Source organism: Anomaloglossus baeobatrachus, chromosome 3 (genome assembly GCF_048569485.1).
Source record: "Anomaloglossus baeobatrachus isolate aAnoBae1 chromosome 3, aAnoBae1.hap1, whole genome shotgun sequence".
Classification (NCBI taxonomy): Eukaryota; Metazoa; Chordata; class Amphibia; order Anura; family Aromobatidae; genus Anomaloglossus; species Anomaloglossus baeobatrachus.
In genome coordinates this window covers 87,415,620-87,443,566 of record NC_134355.1, presented here as the reverse complement: position 1 = coordinate 87,443,566, position 27,947 = coordinate 87,415,620, and positions in this window count along the sequence as shown.

The following is a 27,947-nucleotide window of genomic DNA, read 5'->3' as shown; positions in this document are numbered from 1 at the left end:
GCCACCATCACACTGTCCGGGGAGAGCACAAACACTGCACCCGGCTGCGGGACCCGTCCATCCAGCAGTTTGGTTTACCAGAGACTCTGTCATTGACTGCCTGATTGAGTACACCAGCGCCATCCGGCACCGCGCCGCGCTGCCCCTGCAACCTTGTACTCCAGCTATCTAGCCTCCCCGTTACACTACCGGGCCCCGGGATCACCAACTCCTACCCACGGAGTTGGGACAACAACCTAGCTGCTCCCTACCATCGCTCCCGGGACCCCTGTCACCAGCAGCGGTGGTGCCCTTTATCACCACGGCCCGTGGGTGGCGTCACGAACTATCTCCCAAAACAAACCACCTCCTTTTTACTCGTGGACGAGGAGTGCTGCTCGAGTCCCCGGGTCTGGTCCACCGCTCGAGCCACCGAGCAGCAGCAGAAGCCCCGGACCCTAGCATGGCGAGCGCGTCCCCTACGCCCACGACACAAGCTGCTGAGCAGCTGGGGAAGAAGGGTAAAGGCGGGAAACAAACCACAATATATAATCGAGCTCTTTAGCTGAAGTGACTGCCCAGGTCGCCACAACTATAACAATGTTCAACAATATATAAGGCCTAAAACACACATCCGTGCCGCCGGTACGTGTTTGGTACATTTTTGCACGTACCGGCAGCACGGAGACACGTACACCAATGCTACCCTATGGTAGCAGGCATACACACGTAAACCACATGGAATGTGTCCTTGTCGTTTGTACGTGTGTGCATTTTCAAACACACTCGACATGTCCACGTTTTCCTTCGGCATCACGGGTGTCACACGGCCCGCACCCGTACCACACGGATGTAGTGTGGATGCAGTCCTGTGTGACACGCGCCGGAGAAAACTCACATGTCAGAGAAAAAAAAAATATCTTTACTCACCTTCTCCAGCCCTCCTGTCTCTGCCGCTGCTGTCACTTGATGCCGACCGCCGCTCAATATGCACATTTAATATTCACTTCACTGCGGCCGGAAGCAGCAGCAGCGGGGATTCGGCAGGGCTGGAGACCGAAGATCAGCACCCTGGACAGCAGCAAAGACCACATGAGTATGCAAACTACCGGTTCTCCGTCTGTTATCGCGGGTAGCACACGGAGAACACACGTGACCCACACGTACCGGAGACACGTACTTTCCAAACGCAACATGCAGGGAAAATACGTGTCTCGCGGCACGTGCCTGATTTTCACGGATGTGTGTTGGAGGCCTAAAACAGCAATTTGACACTATGTGACAGTAAACAATACTGCTCTGACTTCTAGCCTGACTGGGCCCCCTAAAGGGACGGCACGGACACCGCACTATAACTACGGGGGCCTGTCCTATTCCTGTTGCACCCGGATGCACACTCATGACACTGTCCGCAGAACCGGTCCTCTCTCAGAGTCCACAGTACGCGCACTTTCCTCAGGATGGACGATGAACAACTTTTTTTCCCTCAACTCACCAGGCAGCTGGACTCAACCAGGCGGCGTCTTCTATCGGGTCAGGTGCTGACGTTCTCATGCTTCACTTTCTCTCTTCACCTCGTGGAAACAATACTCACACTGTTCTTCTCTTCCTGCAATTTTTCTCAGGGGAAAACCAAAAAGAACACACACAGAAGGGGTGGCGTGGGTCAGTCCATTACGTGCAGCAAGGGGAGCCTTGTTCCCTTAAAAACACAGAGAACCAAAGTCCTTTGTAGGGGTTAAACCGCCTACACATGCGCATTACTTCATTTTCGGTACATCAGCATTTCATTATTAATATTCATGATCTTGGGGGATAAGGGGTACAATACTGAACTGGTGGACAGACTCAGGGAATGGTAACGAGACATCAGCTAGGGGACCCAGAATACTTAGCTCAGGCACTGGTAAACACCATAAGATTGAGGGGCAAAACCGCAAAACACTGCTGTCTACAAATAGCTCATTGTTTGAAGTTATGAACTGTATTGCATATTTTTTCCCATGGAGCATTACCTTGAAAATAAATATCCATACTTAGTTAGGTCTCTTCAATGAGAACCAGTATCCCCCCTTCCCTCGCACAAAAAAAGTGACTATATGAAGAAAATAGTGAATTTCTTAACTGCCAGAGGCCTATGTAGTAGATGGGTTTTCCAAATCAGTGGACAATTTTTTGTTTGAAAAGCATTTGTTTGGGCTTAAAATCATTTTTCCACTAGTATTTCATTAAACATATTACCACTGAGCAGCTGTACCTTGCAAACACATAACACTATGATAGGTTTACTTTAAAGGGGTTGTCAAGGCTAAAAACAATGTTGAATTGGGGCTTGGATATTCTGAAAGTAATACATTTTGCCATACTCACCTGCTGTCTGCCCCATCACCCCAAACTCTCCCATACACACACTACTTCCTTGTCTGCACTGGCACGAAAAGTGGTGACATCAACAATCCCATGTAAGAAAACCGCTGTAGTGGTCAGGTGACTTGAACTGCGCATCCTCGGATATTTCTCTCATGGTTCATGGTACCAGAAAGCTACAGCCAATCACACTGCATATTGGTCTTGTGATAAATAGTGACATCATCACTTCTGATGACAACACAGACCTGTGCTGGATACTGAGATGTGACAGCAGATGAATATGGAAGAGTTTGTTATTTCCAGGTACTATAAGCCCCAAGCCAGCATTGTCTTTAGCCTGGACAAATTATTTCACTTGTATATGTGGACCTCATTCCCCAGCCAAGACACTTCCTCTGCAAATCCTGAATATTTCTACTGAGCAAAGTACAGACGTGACATTGTACAGTGTTTTTCCTTTCCATCTATCGGAATGCACTCACCCATCCCTATTTCAGACTGTTTAAAACATGTTTTCTGTGTGTATTGTGACCTATATTTTGTTTAATGACTGAATTAAGAGTCTTACATTGAACATGATTTTGGACAAATATTTTGGCAGTCCTGCCTGGGTGTGTCGCATCAGGGTGAGGCAGTTGCTCAGTCCAAAAAATAAAATTACAGATGAAACAAGCAACTTTCACAATATGAAAGATATTTTTTATATTTTAAAATCTGTACAATTATATATAGGTACAGTATTAACCCTATCATTGCAAAAAAAATATTTCTCTATGTGATCCACATATAGTACATTTAGGAATTCTTTTCCAACTACTATTGATACATCGGCAGTAATATCTGTGGAGAACAGGCAGTGGTCCAAGGTCTCGTCAGAGGAACACAAGGAATTCATCATTTCAGTGCCAGCTATGGCTAATGACATTATTCACCTTGGAAGCCTTAACATTTTTCTGAAAACGCAGGCTCATTTTTTATGAACTTACACTGATATTTTAGGAAATGTCATATTAATTCCCAAATATATTGTTATTATTGGAATTGTTCCTTCGAAAAGCAAATAATACCAGCGATAGCGGGAATTATGGAACTCAAATACCTACATGTTGACCTGTGAGTCCATCGGGAGATCAGGAAACAACAGGCTGTCACTAAATAGCCTGTAGTCTGCTGACAGAGAGGCTGAGAGTTACTAGATCTCCAACTTTGTGGCTTCATTTGAACTGTTTGTGATTCCAATAATTAGACAATATTAGGAAGTTATTTAAAAGGTTATTCTCAGTTTGGACATTTCTAGCATCTACAAGATATGGCATATATGTCTGAGAGATGCGAGTCCCACCTATGAAACCCACAGCTATCTTGAGAACGGGGTCCCACCATCGCAAGATAAAGGAGTGACCATGTACGTGCAGTTTTCCCCAGTTACTTATATGGGAGTTCCAAAATCATGTAACCAATTGTCAGCAATTTTCAGAACTTACATAAAAAAGAAAAGAGAGAGCTATGCATGTTTGACTCTCCTGGACTATCAGGTCGTCACAGGGTATTGTACAATATGCCCTCCCGGACAATATCCACCTCTTTCTTGGTTATGGGTCCCCAACTAAATGGTGTTGCCTACAACAGCTAATAAAATCCTAGGTACACTCTGCACCACACCCACCAGACACACCAGTGGACGGCCTGAGTGGAATAGGGTCGCCCACTTGGGGGGTTGGTTAGGGGAGGTCAGGAGTGTCGGAAGGAGGAGAAGTAGTTTGGAAGTGAAGGAGAGAGGAGGTCAGGAGCAGGGCTCCTAGGAACTATCTAGGTAGCAGACGATGGTCTGGGCCTAGAGGAGCTGGACCCCCAGTCACAGGGGATCATGACAAGGGGCACGGAACTGTCAAGGAGGACAGCCGGCGGCCTTATACCATCACTGGGCTGGGACCAGGACACATCGGGGTACGTGGACCTTAGGTCAGGGAGTAGCTTCAGGCAACCTGACAATTTACCCGACGAGAACGGAGCCTTCAAGATCCGCTCTCCACCCGCTCCAAAATCGGGGTACTAGCGCAACGAGGGTGATAGGACTTTCCACTAAAACGGTCCAGAAAATCCCAAGCGTGAACCCTGAGAGCAAGTGTGCCGCCCCCGCGACAGCCGACGGGCGGCTCGGATCCGGATCCGCAGTGGCTCGAGGGGTCTCCGGACCCGAGGCGGGGTCGCGCGGCCTCTCGAAAATAAAAGGAAGGTAGAAAGGGTGGATTGGATAATGTTTGTGACGCCACCCACGGTTCGTGGTAAAAATTGGGATACCACCGTTGCTGCGTTTAGGGGAGAGGGGAGCGCCCGGGAGTGATGGAATGGCAGCTATTGATGTTAACCCCTCCGTGGGCAGGGGAAGGTGTCCCGAGGCTCGGTGCTGGCAGGCTGAGGACCCGTTGGGAGCAAAGGGGCACTACGTACTCACACAGTCCAGAGATGCTGACACTGACGCCAGGTAAACCAAAGTCTTGAATGCCCTGCAGCCTTAGTCCAAACACGTTGGGTCCGTGCCCTTTTGGCGTTGCTGCACCGTGTTTACACTTGGTGGATCCCTTTCACCTAGAACTACTCGGGTCCCGCTCACCTGCGTGGCTAGCAGGGTGAGCTTGCTCTCAGGGTTGACGCTTGGGATTTTCTGGACGGTTTTGGGAAGTCCTATTCCTATCGTTGCGCTAGTATTCCCCCGATTTTGGAGTGGGTGGAGAGCGGTTCATGAAGATTCTATTCCCGTTGGATGAATTACTGGGCTGGATGAAGCTACTTCCCAGGCTAGGGTCCGCGTACCCCGTCGTGCCCTGGCCCCTGCCCGGTTGTAGCACAAGGCTGCCGGTCTGGCCTCCATGGCAGCACCGTGCCCTTTGTCACTACCCCCTGTGACCGGGGTTCCAGCTCCTTCCAGGCCAGACCAACATCTGGCACCTGGGATGGTTACAGGAGCCCAGCTCTGCAGCGTGACCTTTCCTGTCACCGCTCACTAGCACTTTTCTCCAACTACTCCTCTCTCTCACTCCTGACACGTCTGGCCCTCCTTCTACCATCCCTCCATCTAGGTGGTCCTATTCCCCTCAGGCTGCCCAATGGGTGTTTGGTGGGTGTGGTGCAGAGTGTTCCTCAGGATTTGTGTATACCTGTTCTTAGCAACACCAAAGGGACAGGACCTGTAACCAAGGAGGAGCAGGTACCATGCAGAAGGGCAGATTGCAGGGCACCCTTATGACGACCTGATAGGCCAGGGCGTCACACAAGCTCCCACAGTTAGCCACACTGGGGAGCAGGACCCGACTAGTTCCATACTACCGGGACCAACAGAGAAGTAAACTTAGTGCCAGGAGGAAGGTCACGGATCACCAGGCAGCACCATTGGGGACGGGACCCAAACTAGCCTCCCTCAGCGGCAGCGGTATACAGAACTTTGGTTTACCCAGTTATCGGTGTCAGCTTACTGGACTGAGTGAGTACGAACGTGACCCCCTTCGCACCCAATGGCACTTCCCCCTCATCATCACCGAGTTCCGGGGCATTCCCCCTACCCGTGGAGGGTTCAACACCTGGCTGCCCCACTCCATCACACCCGGGTACTCCCAACTGCAGCTGTGGTACTCCATATTACCACACACCACAGATGGCGTCATGAGCTCTAAACACAACCCTTTATTAAAGTAGCGGCACGACCCCGGGTCCGGACACTGCTCGAGCCATCGCGGATCCGAGCAGCCCGGCTGCGGGCACGGGGGCGGCAAACATGTGTTGTCACCTATTTATTCCTGGTACCAGATGATGTGACCCCATTTTGTAGATAGATGTAGGTCCCTCTGGTAGATATGTAGGGGAGTGCAGCCCCTACTAAGGATGTTGCTTCACTGTGACTTTCAGATTGTGTTGTACTGTGGCTTTAAGAGACTGTCTCACTAGCAGAGCATAATAGTATGGCCCAGATCTCCTCTTGCTGGAGCTGAGTTGGTCTGATTGGAGAGAAGCAGGAAGTGGGACAGTGTGCATTCCAGGACCTGCTGAGGGATGGATATAGGAGAATCAGCATCTGGCCTGCCAGAGTTCCTTGCCTGAGGAGCCCAGCTGTCCAGCAAAATTTGTGGAAAAGAAGTCCTGCATCACCCTCCTGGAGTGAAGAGCACACCACCGTACAGTCAAGCCCCAGAGCGGACTGGTCGCGCGAACAGAGCCATGTGTGAGTACCCGGGTATGGCGGTGAGGGAACCAGTATAGGCCTCCATAGTGAGAGTGCGGTATCCACATGGTTCCTTTAGAGGAGACCAGCCAGATAAGTAGATAGAGTAGGATTTGTTAATATCGTATGCCTGCATATCATTGAATTCTTTGAACTTGTATTGACTATACTAGTTGTGGCGACCTAGGCCGTCTGTAGCAGTTAAAGGAGTTGTCCGACATTAGCTTAACAAACATTTTTGAGTTTATCTGTGCTGTATTGTCATATAAATCACCCCTACATTGTTATTTTTTGTTTTCTAACTTTTGTTCCTCTTGAATTATCCCTTTATTCTCTGCAGCTCTTGTTTACATTCAGCTCCAGCAAACTGACCACTTCCTGTGCTGAACCTCCCAGTCACAGCTGGCACCGCCCGACCTCAGTGTCCAGCCCCACCCTCTGCACACACATTCCCTGTCAGTATTCTTCCCCAGCACCTGACCTGGTATTACTACAGCATTGCAAATAACAGCCCCACATCGGGCTCTACACCGCACACGCACACATATGGCTCTGTACCGCACACGCACACATATGGCTCTGTACCGCACACGCACACATATGGCTCTGTACCGCACACGCACACATATGGCTCTGCACACGCACACATATGGCTCTGCACCGCACCCGCACACATATGGCTCTGCACCGCACACATATGGCTCTGTACCGCACACGCACACATATGGCTCCGCACCGCACACGCACACATATGGCTCTGCACCGCACACATATGGCTCTGTACCGCACACGCACACATATGGCTCTGCACCGCACACGCAGACATATGGTTCTGCACCGCACACGCACACATATGGCTCTGCACCGCACACGCACACATATGGCTCTGTACCACACACGCACACATATGGCTTTGCACACGCACACATATGGCTCTGCACCACACACGCACACATATGGCTCTGTACACGCACACATATGGCTCTGCACACGCACACATATGGCTCTGCACCACACACGCACACATATGGCCCTGCACACGCACACATATGGCTCTGCACCGCACACGCACACATATGGCTCTGCACCGCACACGCACACATATGGCTCTGTACCGCACACACACACATATGGCTCTGTACACATATGGCTCTGCACACATATGGCTCTGTACCGCACACGCACACATATGGCTCTGCACCGCACACACACACATATGGCTCTGCACACGCACACATATGGCTCTGCACCGCACACGCACACATATGGCTCTGTACCGCACACATATGGCTCTGCACACGCACACATATGGCTCTGCACCGCACACGCACACACATGGCTCTGCACACGCACACACATGGCTCTGCACACGCACACACATGGCTCTGCACACGCACACACATGGCTCTGCACCGTACACGCACACACATGGCTCTGCACACGCACACATATGGCTCTGCACCTCACACGCACACATATGGCTCTGCACACGCACACATATGGCTCTGCAACCCCCCCCCCATCCCCATCCCCATCGGGAACACATGTGGAGTACATACTCACCTGTCCTCGGTCCCCGCCGCTCCTGCAGGTTCGCACGCTGTCTGTGCTCTCTTCAGCACAGTAGTGACGTCACCACTGTGCTGAAGAGAGCACAGACAGCGGGAGGGACAGTGATAAGAAGCAGCGCTGCGCTGCTTCTCATCAGTACTTTCAAATGTACCGGCATCGGTGATCTGTGATGCCGGTACATTTGAATGTGCGATCCTGGGCAGGGGGCCCGGTGCTGGAGTTGACACCACGGCAGCTGCCGCCAGGCCCCGCCCCCAGGTCACGGACCCCACAGCAGTGCAGGGGGAGGTTACTGGAGGTGCGGGGGAATGTGTGGGAGGGTGCAGGGAAGGGGGCGGGGACTCCTCGTACTGTACAGCCCAGCAGGGCGGCAACATGCTGTTCCACATTTGCATGTCAACATGGCCCTGCCCATGTTGACATGAAATGACCGGAAGCAGCAAAATCGCGGCAGGAGCGGTCACATGACAGCTCTGAGCCGGGGGAGAGGGGCTGACAGCAGGGCAGGTAAGTGGTCTCTATCTACTTACCTGCCCCAATGTAGCCCAATAGGGAAATAAAAAAAAAATGTAAAAGAAGCCGGATAACCCCTTTAAAGTATACACTGTTGTATCTGGAGTTGTCTCTTTTACCGTTTGTTCTTTTTTTTTTGCCCCTATCCTGCCGCTGTAATGCAGCTTACGTTTGCAACTCTGATAAATAAACTTTCTTCATTATTTACCAGTTAAGTCTGTCTGATACCGTGATTTGCTCCGCAGAGTATAGGGCCCTCAGTCCAACGCTTCAAGTGGCATTGCGAGCAGGGTCACAGTTATCAAGATGGGAGCTGTGGATAGCCATGAGGGAAGTGTTGCATCTGGCGCTAATATGGCCGACGCTGCCGCGGGAAATGGTGGAACTCCTGAAAGGACCTTCCTGGCGGGCACTATGTTTAATGTCCTGCCCAAATTTGATGGAAAGAACATACTGTTGTTTGATTGGGTTTCACGGCTGCACAGTGTACTTTAGGTTTATGGGATCGTCCCTGAGCTGGAAGTGGACATTGCACTTACAGACTTGGAAGGGGAACCCCTCAAAGGCATCTGCCTTCAGCCAGAAAGCACACTGAACACGTTAAAGGAGCTAGTAGCGTTCCTGGAAGAGATCTATGGAGAGACTGCAAGTACAGATCATCTCCGGGCTAAATTCTTCTCCAGACTGCAGCTGGAGGGAGAGGACATCACACGATGTGCCACAGCACTATAGGAGGTGATGGCAGAAATATAGAAGAAGGAAGGCGATCAGGCAGTCGGGTTAAAGTCAGTGGATAAGATACTCCGTGAGCTGTTCATCCTTGGGCTCTACAATACCTCGCTATGAAAGGCATTGTCGGAGCGTGCCCGAGTGGACCCGACCCTCTCCTGCCAGAAAATCCTGGCAGAGGTGGTGACCCAAAGTGAAGAAGAAGTCTACACCTCCAGGGTGGTACGCTATCACGCTGAAAGTCTTAGGGCGGCGTTACACGCAACGATTTATCGTGCGATCGCATGAGCGATCGCATCGCCTCCGTCGTTTGTGCATCACGGGCAATTCATTGCCCGTGTTGCACAAAGTTGTCAAACCCCCGTCACGTTCGGCGTCACAGCGACGTCACACAGCGGCCGCCCAATAGAAGCGTAGGGACGGAGATGAGCAGGACATAACATCCCGCCCCCCTCCTTCCTTCCTCATTGCAGGCGGGATGCAGGTAAGTAGTTGTTCGTCATTGCCGGGGTGTCACACGTAGCGATGTGTGCTGCCACGAGAACGACGAACAACCGGCGCGCAGAAGGAGGAACGACATTATGGAAATGAAAGACGTGTCAACGAGCAACGATAAGGTGAATATTTTTGCTCGTTAACAGTCGTTCGGAGGTGTCACACGGTACGACATCTCTAACGATGCCGGATGTGCGTCACGAATTCCGTGACCCCGACGAGATATCGCACGATATATCGTACCGTGTAACGCTGCCCTTAGTGGAAGCTCGGCATCGGAGTCAGTCCTCGATCAGGCGGCATAAAATTTGCAGTCCTCCTTGACCAGCATGCAAGAGAAATTGATGTGGATGGAGCTGGACATGAAGAACCACCTTCCTGAAGTTCCTTACCTGCTTCCACAGTATCCCTGTCAGGCCTATCCGTTACCTATGGCCATGGACATGAGGAGCAGCCTCCCTTCTGATGTTCTGTACGGTCTTCCACAGTACCCCTATTAGACTTATCTGCCACCTCCCGCCATGGGGCCATATCAACCAGGCCCCCCTGTCATCCTACGGGTCCTATCAACCTCCCATGGAAACCACACCACATAACCAGAACAAGCCAAAGAGGAGTGAAGATGTCATCTGCCGACAAGCTCATCGGACTCTAAATTGCTGGAGGGGACCCACAGCCAAACCAAAACCACCGTTAAACTACGAACCCCCACAGTTGAGCGGTGATTCAGGACCGGTAATCTCCGCTCCTGAGTTTCACAGACCCGGCCTGGTCATGTCAGGGGTTAACTCCCATCAGCCTCATTCTGGTTTCAGGAGACACTATATATGGTCTCTGAACCTGCATTTCTGTGTTGGTTATAGTTTTGCTCTGCAGCCTGTGACTTGCTCTGGTGAGAATTCTTGTTTGATCTGACTCCTTGTTACTGTGCCCTGACCTGTACCCTCCCCATTCATCCGTCTATCCCAGTCCCTAACTTCCCGCTCCTGCTGTTGTTTGTATTTCCCTCTGCATACCTGATCTCCTGGCTTGTGACTCGGTTCTGTTTTCTGGCTTGATTTTTATCCTCCCTTTGCTGTGACTTGACTCTCCTAGCTAGACTCTGACTGTTGACTACTCTACTGTCCCCTGGTGGTTTGCCTGTTAACTGCCTGTTGAAGTTACTCTGTTACAGTGTTACTTAGACTCTCCTTCACTACTCTGCTGCCACCTAGTGGGGAATACGCTGTACTATGTCTCACTTGCCCTTTGTACAGCGTGACAGGAAGACCGCCAAGTATGAAAATGAACATCTGGTAGCAGGAAGTCCCATCCTGCATGCTGAATTCGAAGGTGTCCCCATAGATTGCTTGCTAGACATTGGTTCACAAGTGACGACTATACCAGACGCTTTCTTCAATCAAAACTTCCAAGTCCTGACCCGACCTGAACGAGAGACATTGATCTGTTGTGTGACTGCTGCTAACCACCATCCCATCCCAGTAAAAGGGGTCATGTGGATGTAAGTATGCATCTGCGGGCAAGAACTAGGGATGAAAGGAATATTGTTGGTCCCGGAACCTATTAGAGAAGATGTGCCTATGGTTCTGGGCATGAACGTTTTACGAGAACTTGACCAAATATTGTTCATGAAAAGAGGCCCTAGGTATTTGAAGCATACAAGACCACACAAGGCCACCCAAGTCGCCTTCCAACATCTAATTTGGGTCTGCGGAACCCAGGAGAGTGTGCCAGCAAATTGTGCATTCGGAGTTATTCGCAGCCCTGCTAAAGAGCCCTGGGTGTTGTTCCCCAGAAAGGTAAGTTTGTTCTATCTACCAGTCAGTACCCACCAAAACCTTGAAGGGATGGAGGTGCTAGTTGAGCCGATAGATACCGGGAAAGCTGATCAGGAGGTGATGATACTCCATGAGGGGCGAGTCCCCCCTGTGGGCTACCAACCTGGGCCTGCGAGAAACCACTCTGTCAGCAGCAAAGGAACTGGCTCATGTGTAATCGAGGTGAGGTGGTGAGATGGAATGAGGTGTTATTTTATCATGTAGAAGATGCGGGTTGCATTTTGGAAGTCTCAGAAGATGCAGAGAACCCGCCGTCTCCGGAGTGGAATGGGCAAGCGATTTTAGATCAAATGGGAGTGAATAAGTCCCTTGGCCCAAAAAATGTACATGGAACAGTAGAGTTGTTGTGGAAGCATCAGGCTACATTTACCCGCCCCGCTGAACATTTTGGCTGCACTGAGGCCATTACACACGAAATACTCATGGGGGACACATGCACAATCCGTGAACGATACCGGCAGATTCCTCCCAGACTATACCAAGAGGTGAAGGCTTTGCTGGGACAGATGTTGGAGTCAGGAGTGGTGCAACCGAGTCAGAGTCCCTGGGCGACTCTGGTGGTACTTGTCAAAAAGAAGGATGGATCTGTGAGATTCTGCATAGACTATAGGAAGCTAAATGCCTGAACCATCCGTGACTTCTATCCCTTAGCCCCGAATTTCAGAGTCCTTGTCCACCCTGGGAAGAGCTAAGTACTTCTCAACGCTCGACCTGGCAGGTACCGGTAGCAGCTAAGGATAAAGAGAAGACCGCCTTTGTGCCCCCAATGAGGCTGAATGAGTTTAATCGGATGCCGTTTGTTCTCTCCTTTGCCCCAGGTACTTTCCAACGGCTGATGAAGAAGTGTCTGGGGATCTGAATTTTGAAGCCACCCTCATTTATTTGGACGACATCATCATATACACCAATTTGTTTCAGGAACACCGCGATCGACTAGGACAGGTACTTGGCCATCTGTGGGCTCAATACCTGAAAGCAAAACCGAAGAAGTGCCAACTCTTTAAGACAGAGCTCGAGAATTTGGGCCATATGGTCTCACGAGACGGAGTATTACTGTCTCAAGAAAAGGTTGCGGCTATTCGTCAGTGACCGACCCCCCTAACCTTGCGAGAGCTGAAAGCCTTCCTTGGACTGTAAGGATACTACCGCCGCTTTGTGAAAGACTTCACCAAGTTGGCGGTACCCCTGAATGAGTTGCAACGGGGGACAGCAGGAACGCTGAAGAATCGAGCCATTCCTGGGACCCAGAAACAGGAGGAGGCCTTCCAGGCCCTGAAAGATGCTCTGACCAGCACCGATACTGGCCTATACGGATTTAGACAAGCCTTTTTTACTCTATACAGGTGGTTGTCTTCATTGCTTGGGGGCTGTCCTGTCCAAGGAACAGGATGGTTGGGAGAGAGTAATCGCATATGCAAGCCGGTTCCTATGGGACACAGAGAGGAATCCTCATAACTATAGTTCGTTCCGCCTGGAGCTGCTAGCCCTGGTATGGGCCATGATGGAGAAATTTGCTGGCTTCTTGACAGGGACTAAAATTTAGGTCAGAACAGATAATAACCCACTATCACACCTACACAACGTCAGATTGGGAGCCCTAGAACACAGGTGGATGGCTCGCCTAGCAAAGTTCGACTTCAACATTCGGTATCATGCCGCAGTAGAGAATGCTAATCCAGACGGTCTGTCGAGGGTAACCATCGAGGTCCCCTTAGGGGATCGTGATGAAGATTTGGAAGAGTAAGAGACTTCTGACTTCCGAAAGTTCCTGTCCCTGGTAATGGCGGCCTTGGTAAGTGGAGAGGCCTGTGTGCCCACTAGATCATTGGGACGAACTAAAGAAGAGTGGGGGCTTGCTCAAGACAAGGATTTAGTTTTGAGACAGATAAAAGAATGGGTAGCCCGGCATTTGATGCCAAACAAAAAGGAGAGGAACGGCCTTGATGCTGACATGAAGAGCATACTGCATCAGTGGGATAGGTTAGAGCTTCGGGATGCTGTACTTTACCACCGGAAGCAACATCCGAAGGAGACCAAGGTGAGGTGGCAGGTGGTCCTCACAAGAGACCTGGTGCCTGAAGTCGTCGAAGAGGCTCATGAGTTTGGAGCCCACTTTGGTGCGGTCAAGACCTACCAGTGGCTACAGCGGTACATGTATTATCCCAGGCTGGAGTCTGCAGTAGAAGAGGGCTGTCGGCAGTGCCGAGTGTGCAACTTCGTCAAGAGCACTGAGTAAAGGGCACCCGTCCAGACCATAAGAACTAAGGAGCCATTGGAAGTCTTGATGATTGATTACCCTATCGTGGGGCAATTGGGTCGGGGTCAACATTACTGTTTGATCATGACTGATCATTTCGCCAAGTTTGCTGTGGTCACCTCGACTAGGGATCAGATGGCGGAGTCAGCTGAATGAGCTATCTGCCAGGATTTCATTTCAGTAAATGGGTGCCCGAAACGGATCCATTCTGACCAAGGCTCGTGTTTTCAAGGCAAAGTAATGGAAGACCTGTATCACCTGTATAGCATCGATCGGTCTAGGACCACCACCTACCATCCTCAGGGCAAAGGAGCATGTGAGCGATTCAATCATACACTTCTTCAGATGCTGGAACCTTAGAGGAAGATAAGAATGTACACTGACCGGAGTACTTGTTGGAGTTGGTGTGGGCCTATAACAACCGGGTCCATTCTGCAATGGGGTATAGCCCATATCTGCTGCTATTCAAAAGAACTGGATAGGAGGTCTTTGTACTGAACCTAGACCAACCCAAAGACCTGTCCGAACGCGTAGTCACCTCTTGGGTAAAGGAGCACCGCCAATGGCTGCAGACAATCCGACGGCTAGTAGGGCAAAAACTGTAGAAGAAGGTGCCCAGTGGTCGCCGGCCGGTACAAGAAGTCCCATTTCAGCCTGGAGATAGAGTGCTGGCGCAAGAGAAGCGCCTTAAGGGCAAACTAAGTGAAAGATGGGAAGGGCACCCTTACAAGGTGCTGGAAAGAGTGTATACTGATGGTCAAGTCTATAAAGTTCAGATTGAAGGCGAGACGGTGGAGCCCCGTGTCCTCCACAGAAATATGCTGCGTCCATGTCGCTTTGAACACCCCCCAGATCTTCCACACATTGAGGAGTCAGCCCTTGCTCCTGCGACTGAGTCCCTCGCCTGGATAGACGATGAAGACTGGTGGTCCATCTCAAATGTAACTGAGCCTCTGCATCTGAGAATATTAGTGTAGCTGCATGATTGCCACCCTTTATAGAAGAAGAACCTTTGAATCCTCCTAAAGACCCTGTGGTGAACGCTACCCTGGAAGAGAGCCAAGAGTCAAGCGAGAGCCAGGATGTCCGGAGATCCCAGAGGTCTATTGCAATGGTTCCACCAGTTACATATGCAGACCAGTTTGTATTGTCAGTATTGCCAATGCTGTTGTCTTCCTGTACAGGTGTTACCTATGCATTAAGCGCTCCTGTGCTGTACTGTGGGACCGCTGGAGATGATGGGAGAGCCGGCCACCCTTGATTGTAGGTCCCCAGAGACAAAGAACCTGAAAAAAAAACAACTTTCTTCACTGGTGCATGCCCTTATATTGTCATGGCCGAGGACAGCCATCATTAAGGAAGGAGGCGTATAGGGGAGTGCAGCCTCTACTAAGGATGTTGCTTCACTGTGACTTTCAGATTGTGTTGTACTGTGGCTTTAAGAGACTGTCTCACTAGCAGAGCATAATGGTATGGCCCAGATCTCCCCCTGCTGCTGGAGATAATTTGGTCTGATCGGAGAGAAGCAGGAGATGGGATTGTGTGCATTCCAGGACCTGCTGAGGGATGGATATAGGAGGGTCGGTATCCGGCCTGCCAGAGTTCCTTGCCTGAGGAGCCCAGCTGTCCAGCAAAATGTGGGGAAAAGAAGTCCTGCATCGCCCTCCTGGAGTGAAGGGCACACCATCATACCAACAAGCTCCAGAGTGGACCGGTCCTACGAACGGAGCCGTGAGTGAGCACCCAGGTACAGCAGTGAGGGAACCAGTGTAGACCTCCATTGTGAGATTGCGGTATACGCACGGTTCCCTTAGAGGAGACCAGCCAGGTTAGTGGATAGAGTAGTATTAGTTAATATCATATACAGTACCTGCATATCATTGAATTCTTTTAACTTGTATTGCTTACTATATTAGTTGTGGCGACCTAGGCCATCTGCATCAGCTAAAGTATACACTGTTGTATCTGGAGTTGTCTCTTTTATCATTTGTTCTTTTTTCTTCTATCGTTTGCCCCATCTTGCCTCTGCTTTTCAACTTATGTTTGTTACCCTGCTAAATAAACTTTCTTCTTGGTATACCCGTTAAGTCTGTCTGATACCGTGAATTGCTCTGAGGGCCCTTAGTCCATTGCTTCAGATACGGTTGATATGCTAGAAATATCTGACATGGAAATACTCCTTTCAGCATTCCTCATTTTATTACGAGTTACTCAAGGTCAGTGGAATCGACCCATCTAGACAATTTATTCTAACAACCAAGCCTCTCTGATGCTTAGCTGATTACTGTAGGCCCAAATGATGAAGATTCTAGTCAACCATTTATTTCAGAGGTAAGTAGAAGTTATCAATAGAGATGAGTAAATCGATGCGTGGAGGATATAGTTCAAGTTGTATTTCCTGGAATTTGCAGTTATCTGCAATTTGGAACATTTTTAGATATCATTTAAAAAAAACTTGCCCAGCTGAAGTATCAGAAACCATTCTAGCGACATTTTTCATTGCTAGACAGTAGAGATGAGCGGTTTCGTCGAGGCTCGGTTCGCTGGCAACAAATAAGCCTAGCTCTACAGGCTCGAGCTTGACCCGAACCTCAGATCAAGTCACTGATTGGCAGTTTGAGTCTCCACGCACATACAGACAGCCATAAGCAGAATACTTCTGGGGGTGGGTGGCGGGCTTTTAAAAATCTTTTTTTTGTTGCACACTACATATGATCATGCTATTTTTACCCCCAGTGTGGGTCTTTCAAACACTGCACACGGCTTGCACAGGGCTGAATACCAAGCATGCTTGAGCACAATTTTTGTTCGCACGTAAAAAATCCGAACCCGAACCTTGATTTTTAAATTTGGTGTTCGGTTCGAAAACCAAACCTCAGGTTCGCTCATCTCTACTGGACAGGCCTGCCCATAATGTCCTGCAGCTATGACATCTTACAGATTATCATACTTTGTACAGTGGTGGCCAGTACCTGGCCATCACACATCAGTGGGTCACAGTGGAGCACAGTTTGTGTAGGATGGCATGAAGTGATAGTCGTGGGCTAGGTCTGTATTTTCTGCACCCCAGCATGCTACATGAAAGATGGGTTCCTGGCTGGGGGTGGATGCTGTTACTACTGGGGCGGTACGCCCTTACAGACTGCATTTTGTCATTAACCTTGTCTGTCCAGGACCAGATGTTGATACATTTACTTCTCGTACGTTTCATTATCAACACTGAGCTTTTTCAAACATAATCTCTCTATGTTCTATTTCATAAATTCCTTCTTTCCATAGTACTGTGTCTTTCATCACCACTCAACACAGCATAACAGCAAAGTGCAAGAACGTCAGCTTCTCCTTTTTGTGGTTCCACTTCTTCTTCCTTTCAAAAGGATAATGCCTTTATGTCCGCACTAGGTCCATTGTCTACTGATGCTTCAGGGACTCCAAACCAGGGCTTTTATTTACTCTCAGTGTCTGTATATTGAAGCCATATTCAGATTGCGCAAAGAGCCCCCAAATCTCTACAACATACAGTATTCCTATGCTTGCAATTTCCACAGAAGTAGAGACCACCCTTCTTTTTATTACCAGCCCTCCATGAAACTTAAACAGTGTTCAGTGAGGTTGCCAGTCATAATTTTGTGAGATATTAATAATGGATGCACTACGTGGCGGCACAGAGTGCACAAGTGAACCAACAGGGACCAATAATAGCAATTATAACAGTAACAATGAGAATAACAATTATAATGTGCAGCTATAATGATACACATATGGCAATCAGCATTTCTTTTATGCATACTTTAATACTATAAAGAAGCAAAAAGGCAATGTCTATGAAATATTAATGATTTCTTCCAATCCCAGAAAGAAACCACAAGAACTAAAAATGAATTGACTCCACGCAGTGCATTTATTTAGACTTTTTCTTGATGTACTGTGAGATTTGCAAACCATGAATTGATATTTTCCCCATGAAATATTCAGCCTAATGAGTCTCCCAGAAGCATCTTATGTGATTCCTCCGCTTACTCAGTGCAAAGCGTTTTTTAAAATCAGGTTATGTGATCTTGATGTGTGGGCTCGAAAGTAAAAGTTCACATCTGTTGTGAGGTATCATAAATTGTTTTGGCAAAAGCAGGAGATACGGCTTAAAAATCTGAGAACGGCAAGAAAATTAATATAGAAGTCGTCAGTCTACGATCCATCATAATTAAATGGTATGTGTAAAATAAATCAATGGTTAAACAAATATTGGAAGATAATGTGACGTTTGAGCTATTGTGCTTTGAATCACCAGTGGATTTTTATATAAATTAGCAATGTATGTCCAGCATTCCCAGTCTAACAGAATATTGCTAAGCAAGCATAAAAACAATATACTTGTTTTTTTAATTGAGATGTAAGTATGGGGATAATGGGGTAAAGGAGGGGTACAGCAAAGGTCATCTATGCCAAAAAAACAGTAATGTACAAGAGATAGAGGAAAATGCTCAAAAGCTGGGTTGGGACAGAACACTCCAAAGCTTCAACTTATGGTGGCTGCATGCAGTGTAAGAAGATGTATCAGGGCTCGGCAGGCAAAGGTCACCATCTGCTAACCAAAGTCAGTAAGAAGGAAGAAAGCCGAAGAGAATGACAACAATAGGAACCAAAGAGTGGGATATACGCCCCCTAGGGAGCTGATAAGAAGGGAAACCAGGTCAGGTGACAGGTGTGGTGCAGGTAATAATTATAAAAGCCCGGGGGAGAAGAGAAAGAGAGGAGTCGGTGCGTAGGATGGATGTCCGTGTAGCGAGTTGGCTTATAGCTGCAACCAAGAGGACTAAGGGGTACTTTGCACACTGTGACATTGATAGCCGATTGTAGCGATGCCAAGCGCAATAGTCCCCGCCCCCGTCACACATGCGATCTCTTGTGATAGCTGCCATAGCAACATCATCGCTACGGCAGCTTCACATGCACTTACCTGCCCTGCAACGTCTCTCTAGCCGGCAACCCGCCTCCTTCCTAAGGGGGCGGGTTGTGCAGCATTACAGCGACGTCACACGGCAGGCGGCCAATAGAAGCGGAGGGGCGGAGATGAGCGGGAGGTAAACATCCCGCCCACCTCCTTCCTTCCTCATTGCAGGCGGGACGCAGGTAAGGAGATGTTCCTCGCTCCTGCAGCTTCATACACAGCGATGTGTGCTGCCGCAGGAACGAGGAATAACATCGTACCTGTCGCTGCAGCAAAATTATGGAAATGACCGACACTATACCGATCATACAATTTCGGCACTTTTGCGATCGTTAATCGTAGCAAAAAGGATTTACATACTCCGATCTCGACAACGACGCCGGATGTGCGTCACTTTCGATTTGACCCCAACGATATCGCAGCTGCGATGTCGTAGTTTGCAAAGTACCCCTAAGTCCTGTGAAAAACCAACAGGAGCCTGATCCCATGGAGAGCCAAGAGGAGCATGATCCTATGGAGAGCTGAGAAGAGCATGATCCTGTGGAGAACTGAGAAGAGCCTTATCCTGTGAAGAGCCAAGAGCAGACTGATCCTGTGGAGAGCTGAGCGTAACCATATCCAATGGAGAACCGAGAGAAGCTTAATCCTGTGGAGAGCCAAGAGGAACCAAATTCAGTGGAGAACTGAGAGGAGACAGTGTCACGCGCGTTACTATCAGGGTTTACCCCGGAATCTAGAAAACCCCCAGAAGGTGTAACAACACACAGGGAGTGCAGAGGTAGGTCACAATACAATTAAAGACCCTGCCACTAGGGAGAGGCGTGAGGGGACACCACCTGAACTCACCTCAAGCTGATTCCTGAGCTCCCTAACATCCCTATACAGGTTCTTTCATCCTATCACCAAACTGGATACCTTAGTCCCTCAATTAGTCCTACACTCACCCTGCTTAGGGAACAGGCCAATGACATCACTAGTCTTACCACTACAATACAGAAACAAAAGAGTAGAAAAACTGACAGGGGAAATAACATGCAAAGGGAAAAACACTCCAGGCGGCTTCACTGCAGCCAAATAACATAGCTGCACTCAACACGACAGACTTCTTCCAGAGATGATTCCTTCCAAAGTGGAACAAATAAAAATGAGAGATTCCGTTTCTATCACAGGCATCAGCTGATCAGATCACATGAATTAAATAGTGAATGGGAGTGATCCCAAAGAGCCGCCCCTGAGATTGGAAGCTACAGCCAGCAACTAGGCAGGAAAGGGCGCTTAACCCTTACAGCAAAACTAACAAGGATATGTTATCAAGTAATAGTAGTGAACCTGCCAGCGGCAAGGCGCTGTGACCTTCTGACACCAGATTCACCTGGGTCTCCCCTGTGCAGAAAACACTCATGATGACCTGATCGTGTGGAGAATCGAGAGACCCATTCCAAGTTGAACAACCAAAATTGAGATGGACTACCAGAGCCTAGAAGTAGGGCAAAGTGATTCAATGTTACAGGACTTGCGGCCTGATGGTGGGGTACCATTGACTCCCATTAAGGCCTGTGTGATGCTTTTCAGAGTTATCTGAGTGACGACTTTGTTGGGCGCAAGATAAACGGTGATGCACCTTAAGTAAGACATTAAGTTTAAGGTATCAATAAGTGATAATAGTAATTTACTACTAATATCCAAATAATAGTGTGTTTGTATAGTCCTTTGTATACCTAGTAATTTGCAGTAACGGAATAATAGAGAACTGGTAACCTTAACCCCTTCACCCTCAGCCGATTTTTCATTGTTAGGTTGTTTTTTTTTACTCCCCTTTTTTCAAGAGCCGTAACTTTTATATTTTTCCTTCAATCTTGCCATATGAGGGCTTTTTTATTGCGTGACTTTTAAATAAAACCATAAGTTTTACCATAATAGTGTACTGGAAAATGGCAAAAAAATTCCAAGTGCAGAAAAATTGCAACAAAAGTGCGATTGCATGATTGTTTTTTAGATGTTTTATTCCCCGTGTTCATTCTATGGTAAAACTGATGTATCAGTGGGATGCCTTAGGATGGTATGAGTTCGTAGACACCAAACATGTATAGGTATACTTTTATCGAGCTGACATTTTTAATGGTACCATTTTTTGTGCAGATGCTATGTTTTGATCACCTGTTATTAAATTTTGAGCAAAATTTGTGGTGACCAAAAAACGTCATTTTGGCGTTTGGATTTTTTTTTTGCCTCTACACTGTTTATCGATCAGATAAATTGATTTTATATTTTAATAGATCAGGCATTTCTGAAAGTGGCGATACCAAATATGCGTATATTTTTATTTCTTTAACCCTTTAATTTCAATGGGACGAAAGGGGGGTGATTTGAACTTTTAGGTTTTTTTAAATATTTTAAAAAATTTTAAAACTTTTTTTTTACTTTTTTTCATTTTACTAGTCCACCTCTTGCCACTGAGAGCAGCCAGCCGGTTGAAACAGGAAGTGAGTCATGTGAGCTACTGGTGTCATCACATGACCCTGTGCTACCATGACAACCATCGGCTCACAGTGATCACGTCACTGCGATGCCGATGGAGCTGGGTGAGGAAAGATTTACTGTGATCAGCACTTAAAGAGCGTTGTGAAATTTTCACAGCACCATTTTAGGAGTTAACAGGCATGGGTGGAATGCGGATACACTTGTGCCTGCGAGGCACACGTCAGCTGTACAAATCAGTTGATACGTGCGCAGATCCCCTCCCGCTGTCGGCAGCAGCCAGCACGGATTACACTATGACCACTTAGGACATAATTTTACTGCCCGCATTCATTAAGGGATTAAGTGTATTATTGTATCATCTTTCTCTTCTCTGTTTACAGTAGCAAGACAGAATGGTATTATTCAAAAAGTAAGTACACTTTTTTTCATAAATCAACTGTACAAGTGAAGAACAAAAACTGTCAAAAAGAGAAAAAATACCCCTCTTTTGTCTCTTGTACTAATCATTCACTCTCAAAAACTGCTCAAATCTGTCTACAAATTTGTCTTCACTTTTGGATCAAATTACACCTTTTGCCTATTAAACTCTATAGAGTAAGGGAAATGAAGACAAAAGCAAAAAGACACAAAGAGAATCTTTTTGGCAAAAAAAATCTTGCCAAATCAGACATGGGGATTTTCTGGATTTCTTTTCTCATTTTGTCTCTCATAGTTGTGGTCTACCTATGATGACAATTACAGGCCTCTCTCATCTTTTTAAGTGGGAGAACTTGCACAATTGGTGGCTGACTAAATACTTATTTTCCCCACTGTAGCTCGGTAAGTGACACATCACTGGAATTATGATGCTCTCAGATGGTTGAGCAAAAACCTGGTGACAGATTACTTTTAAGACTGGTGTTTTGTGCTTAAGTAATGAGAGCGAAATTCAAAAAAGAAGAGAATGCCTCACAATGAATTTGATGCATTTACATATGGCATACTCCTTCCCAAGAAATGTTACTCCAGCGAGGATCTATTGTACATTTCTAGTGCAATTTATACCACTTTTGTGGTACAAATTATGATGAATATTATAGGTGGGCTTTGACTTTGCTACACCCTGTCCAAAACCAAATTCCACCTACGTTGGTAAAGCTGATCAGGACTAAAGTAAAAAACAGCAAAACTTGCAACATTTTTGTACAATTTTGAGTTGCGCAAAAAGTATCCTACTTTTTAAGGATTTTAACACCAAATAATTGGCAAAACTCCTTGGTAAATTTGGAAGTATGTTTTTGCTAATTGGTTGCACTTACATGGATTCAATTCATATCACCCCCTCATTCTCTTTTCTTTTTTTCCTTTATATTTTGTTTTTAGTTTTTTTGTTTGTTTTTATAGTCGTTATATACTTTTTTTTGCTTCTTTGGTTTTTTATTTATCGCTATAAACTTACCACCACATAGTGCTTTGTCTTAAAACTTGACTCTGCAATTTATTACTTTTTGCATGAGTCAGGTTTAAGTTATATTTAAAAAAAAAAAATCTATTTGTTTTTTACTTGATTAATTTGAGAATTTTTTTTTTTACTTTGATTACAGAAACTATATGCTTACTGTTTGATATTGTACTACTGCTTGTTGGCACTATATAAATATTCTTAATTTTATCTTGAAGGCCATGATATAACCTTTTGCCTTTTATATTACTTTAATGAGTTTTGTTACTTTATAACAATAAGTATAAAATAGTACATACTGCAATATTATCAAACTTTTATAACTTTTCCTGAAAATAAAATATTCTACCGCCATTATCCATATCCAAAGTAAGCATTTAGAAAATAGAGCCATTGGTTTTAACTAAAAATTAACTAAAATTTTACAATTTTCAATGAATTAACTAAACTAGTAAAAATATATTTAAAGTTTGTTGCTATTGGGGTTTAATTTTTTTGTATTTTTTGTAAAAGATTGGTGTTACCTATGAAGGACCGCTACATCAAACCAGCCCCACACTGTAAAAACAAACAGACAAAGTTGACATTGTTGAGTGTGGTTTAATGGCACAAGAAACAAGTTTATAACCTTGTGGCCCTAAGGTGAGAACAATATCTATAAACTCGAACAGACAAAGAAATGCATTTTACCCTTTGAAAGAAATCGATTCAGGCGGCATACCAAAGGTTCTGACAAATCACTATTACAACTGTAAAATTACAAAAATAAATATATAAAGGTAAATGTTAACCGGTAGTATGAGTATCATCTAGTCCTTACATGAATATAAGCATAAAGAGTAAAAAATTAAAAAAAAAAGTAAATAAATAATTCTAAATCACACTGAGACCTAAAACACACTTCCGCATAAAAAACGTACGTGTCTCATGTTCCATTTTTCGGGTCCGTGTTTCGTTTTTTATGGGCATTTCTCTGGTACGTGTGATATCCGTGTGATGGCGTATGCTAGTCGTATGTGCGTGTGGAATGGCTGTGTATGCGTACGTGTAATGTCCGTGTGAAATGATTCGTGTGTGATGCTCAATGTCGTTGATACATGTCGGCTGTCAGCAGACAGAGTCGCGCAATGAGAATGAACTCTGGTGAACTTCACCCGACTTCATTGTTATACCACGGCTCTGTCTGGGTGTCGCGTACTGATTAGCAGTCACCCGTGAAGGACTCACCAGTAGAGTTGAGCGCGGTTCGTGGTTCGAGGTTCTCCAGTTCTAAGCTCGAGTGATTTTTGTGGCTGTTCGAGATCGAACTAGAACTCGAGCTTTTTGCAAAAGCTCGATAGTTCTAGATACGTTCGAGAACGGTTCTAGCAGCAAAAAGCAGGGCTTTTTACAGCTACAGTGTGCAGGAGCCATCGCTGGCAGCCTGCCACAAGCTGGTAACCAAGATAAACATCGGGTATCCAAGCAAAGCGCTTTGGTTAGTAACCCGATGTTTATCTTAGTTACGTGCAGGAAGCCCAAACTTCCCGCTCAGCTCACTCCGCCCCCTCCTGCCCGCGGCATGTATACATACATATACACACACACACACACTCTCACTCACGCACACCCCCCCCCCCCTCCCAGCTACAGTGTGCAGGAGCCATCGCTGGCAGCCTGCCACAAGCTGGTAACCAAGATAAACATCGGGTATCCAAGCAAAGCGCTTTGGTTAGTAACCCGATGTTTATCTTAGTTACGTGCAGGAAGTCCACACTTCCCGCTCAGCTCACTCCGCCCCCTCCTGCCCGCGGCATGTACACATACATATACACACACGCACACACACACACACTCTCACACCCCCCCCCCCCCGCTCGGCTTACCTGCGGTGATGAAGTCCCGCCATCCCGACCTCAGCGCTGTCACTGTCCTCCATGGCCGCCGCTTGTCACATCACCTATCGCTTCCGACCCGAGACTGACACTGGCGGTGACGTCACGGACCTCTCGCGATACTTGATGTGAAGGCGCCGGTCATTGACCTCAGTGACAGGGGCTGTCAGTGTGCTGGAGATCAGCGCAGGTAATGTACCTCGCTGACAGCAGCACTTGTCATGCCCTGCAGTGACCTGGGCTGACCCATTGATGTTAGCTCAGGTCACTGCATTGCTCTCCCAGCCAATGGGGAACATCCTGCTCTTCATTGACTGGGACAGTGTGGATCGTCATGGCAACCCCTTGGATTACACCAGACCTGGATTTGTTTTTCTTTCTAATAAATTGGTTAAAGAGGGAATGTTTTGGGGAGTGTTTTTTCAAATAAAAATGTGCTTGTCGTCTATTTTTTTTTATTACTGACTGGGTTGGTGATGTCGGGTATCTGATAGACGCCTGACCTCACCAACCCCAGGGCTTGATGCCAGGTGACATTACACATCTGGTATTAACCCCATATATTACCCCGTTTGCCACCGCACCAGGGCGCGGGATGAGCTGGGGTGAAGCACCAGGATTGGCGCATCTAATGGATGCGCCACTTCTGGGGCGGCTGCGGCCTGCTATTTTTAGGCTTGGGAGAGTCCAATAACCATGGACCTCCCTAGTCTGAGAATATCAGGCCCCAGCTGTCTGCTTTACCTTGGCTGGTGATCCAATTTTGGGGGACCCCTACGTGTTTTTTTTTTTTAAATTATTTATTTAATTTAAAATAACAGCGTGGGGTGCCCTCAGTTTTGGATTACCAGCCAAGGTGAGGTTGCCAGCTGTGGTCTGCAGGCTGCAGCCGTCTGCTTTACCCTAGCTGGCTACAAAACTAGGGGGAACCCTACGTCATTTTTTTTTTCATTTTTGTGGCTAAATACAAAGCTAAGCACCCCTTAGTGCCACATGAAAGGCACCAAAGGGTGCTCCACTTTTTCTCCATTTTTTCTCCACTTTTTCTCCACTTTTTCTCCACTTTTTCTCCACTTTTTCTCCATTTATTCTCCATTTTTTCTCCACTTTTTCTCCATTTTTTTCTCCACTTTTTCTCCACTTTTTCTCCACTTTTTCTCCACTTTTTCTCCATTTTTTTCTCCACTTTTTCTCCATTTATTCTCCACTTTTTCTCCACTTTTTCTCCATTTTTTTCTCCACTTTTTCTCCATTTATTCTCCACTTTTTCTCCACCTTTTCTCCATTTTTTCTCCACTTTTTCTCCATTTTTTTCTCCACTTTTTCTCCACTTTTTCTCCATTTATTCTCCACTTTTTCTCCACTTTTTCTCCATTTTTTTCTCCACTTTTTCTCCACTTTTTCTCCACTTTTTCTCCATTTTTTTCTCCACTTTTTCTCCATTTATTCTCCACTTTTTCTCCACTTTTTCTCCATTTTTTTCTCCACTTTTTCTCCATTTATTCTCCACTTTTTCTCCACCTTTTCTCCATTTTTTTCTCCACTTTTTCTCCACTTTTTCTCCATTTATTCTCCACTTTTTCTCCACTTTTTCTCCATTTTTTTCTCCACTTTTTCTCCATTTTTTTCTCCACTTTTTCTCCACTTATTCTCCACTTATTCTCCACTTATTCTCCACTTATTCTCCACTTTTTCTCCACTTTTTCTCCACTTATTCTCCACTTATTCTCCACTTTTTCTCCACTTATTCTCCACTTTTTCTCCACTTTTTCTCCACTTTTTCTCCATTTTTTTCTCCACTTTTTCTCCATTTATTCTCCACTTTTTCTCCACTTTTTCTCCACTTTTTCTCCACTTATTCTCCACTTTTTCTCCACTTATTCTCCACTTTTTCTCCATTTATTCTCCACTTATTCTCCACTTTTTCTCCACTTTTTCTCCACTTTTTCTCCGTTCTTTTTCTATGGTCGGTCTACCCATTAGCTCTGCCATGCATACTGTAGCTCTACACCTACTGCACATGTTACTTTATGATTGACATCTCTTTCGTACCAGAGCTGTCTAAGTCTACTCTGACCCCATATTTGTCATTACTATATTGTCCTTGTACTGTATTATGACATTTGTATCATGTGTTTCATTTCTTGCTGTGTTGCAATTTTTTTGCTGCATGCCAATTGTACCTCTACATTGTTCGAGTTTATGTTATTGTTCTCTCACTCTTATGTGATACTGATTATTGTCATTTTTCATGATTACATGCAGATAAGTCCAATCTGACGAAGGCTCAGGCCGAAACGTCAATTGTAACTTGTTTTGGACAAAAACATATATGCTTATGAAAAAAAAAATGTTCTTAATACGGACCAATAAAGAGTGATTTTGCATTACTATCCATTGGGACTTACTGACTTAGTCTGGGAGATTTAGAGTGCCGAGGTTACTCACTAATTTTATCTATTATTACCTCTGAGCACCTATATACCAGTGAGCAGAGCTTCCTCTACAGTAGTTCTCCTGATTAGGCATGCCCTTACCTCATGAGCAGGGCATTGCAGCTTTGGTAGCAACCATTACGACATGGACTCTGCTGCTGTGGACCCGGGGAGAGTGAGTGCAGATTCATTGCACCCACACTCCTCACATGAAGGGTCCGCACTCCTAGAAAATGGGGGATACATTCCCTGAGTGTCTCCCCCCCATGTTCTAGACGGTCCAGAGTCGTCGTGGGACCCCTTTATTTTTTTTCTTACAATAAATTGGTGAAAGAGGAAATGTTTTGGGGACTGTTTTTTCAAATACATTTCTTTTCTCGATTTTTTGTTTTTGTTAGTACTGACAGTTTATGATGTTGGGTATCTAATAGACGCCATGACATCACAAACTGCTGGGCTTGATCTCAGGTGACTTTACAGCTAGTATCAACCCGATTTATTACCCCGTTTGCCACTGCACCAGGGCACGGGATGAGCTGGGGTGAAGCACCAGGATTGGCGCATCTAGTGGATGCGCCACGTCTGGGGTGCCTGCGGCCTGCTATTTTTAGGCTGTGAAGGCCCAATAACTATGGACCTTCCCACCCTGAGAATACCAGACCACAGCTGTCCGCTTTACCTTGGCTGGTGATCCAATTTGGAGGGGACCCTACTTTTTTTGTGTAATTATTAATATTTATAAAATAATTATAAAAAAGAGCCTGAGGGGACCTCCACATTGGATCCCCAACCACGGTAA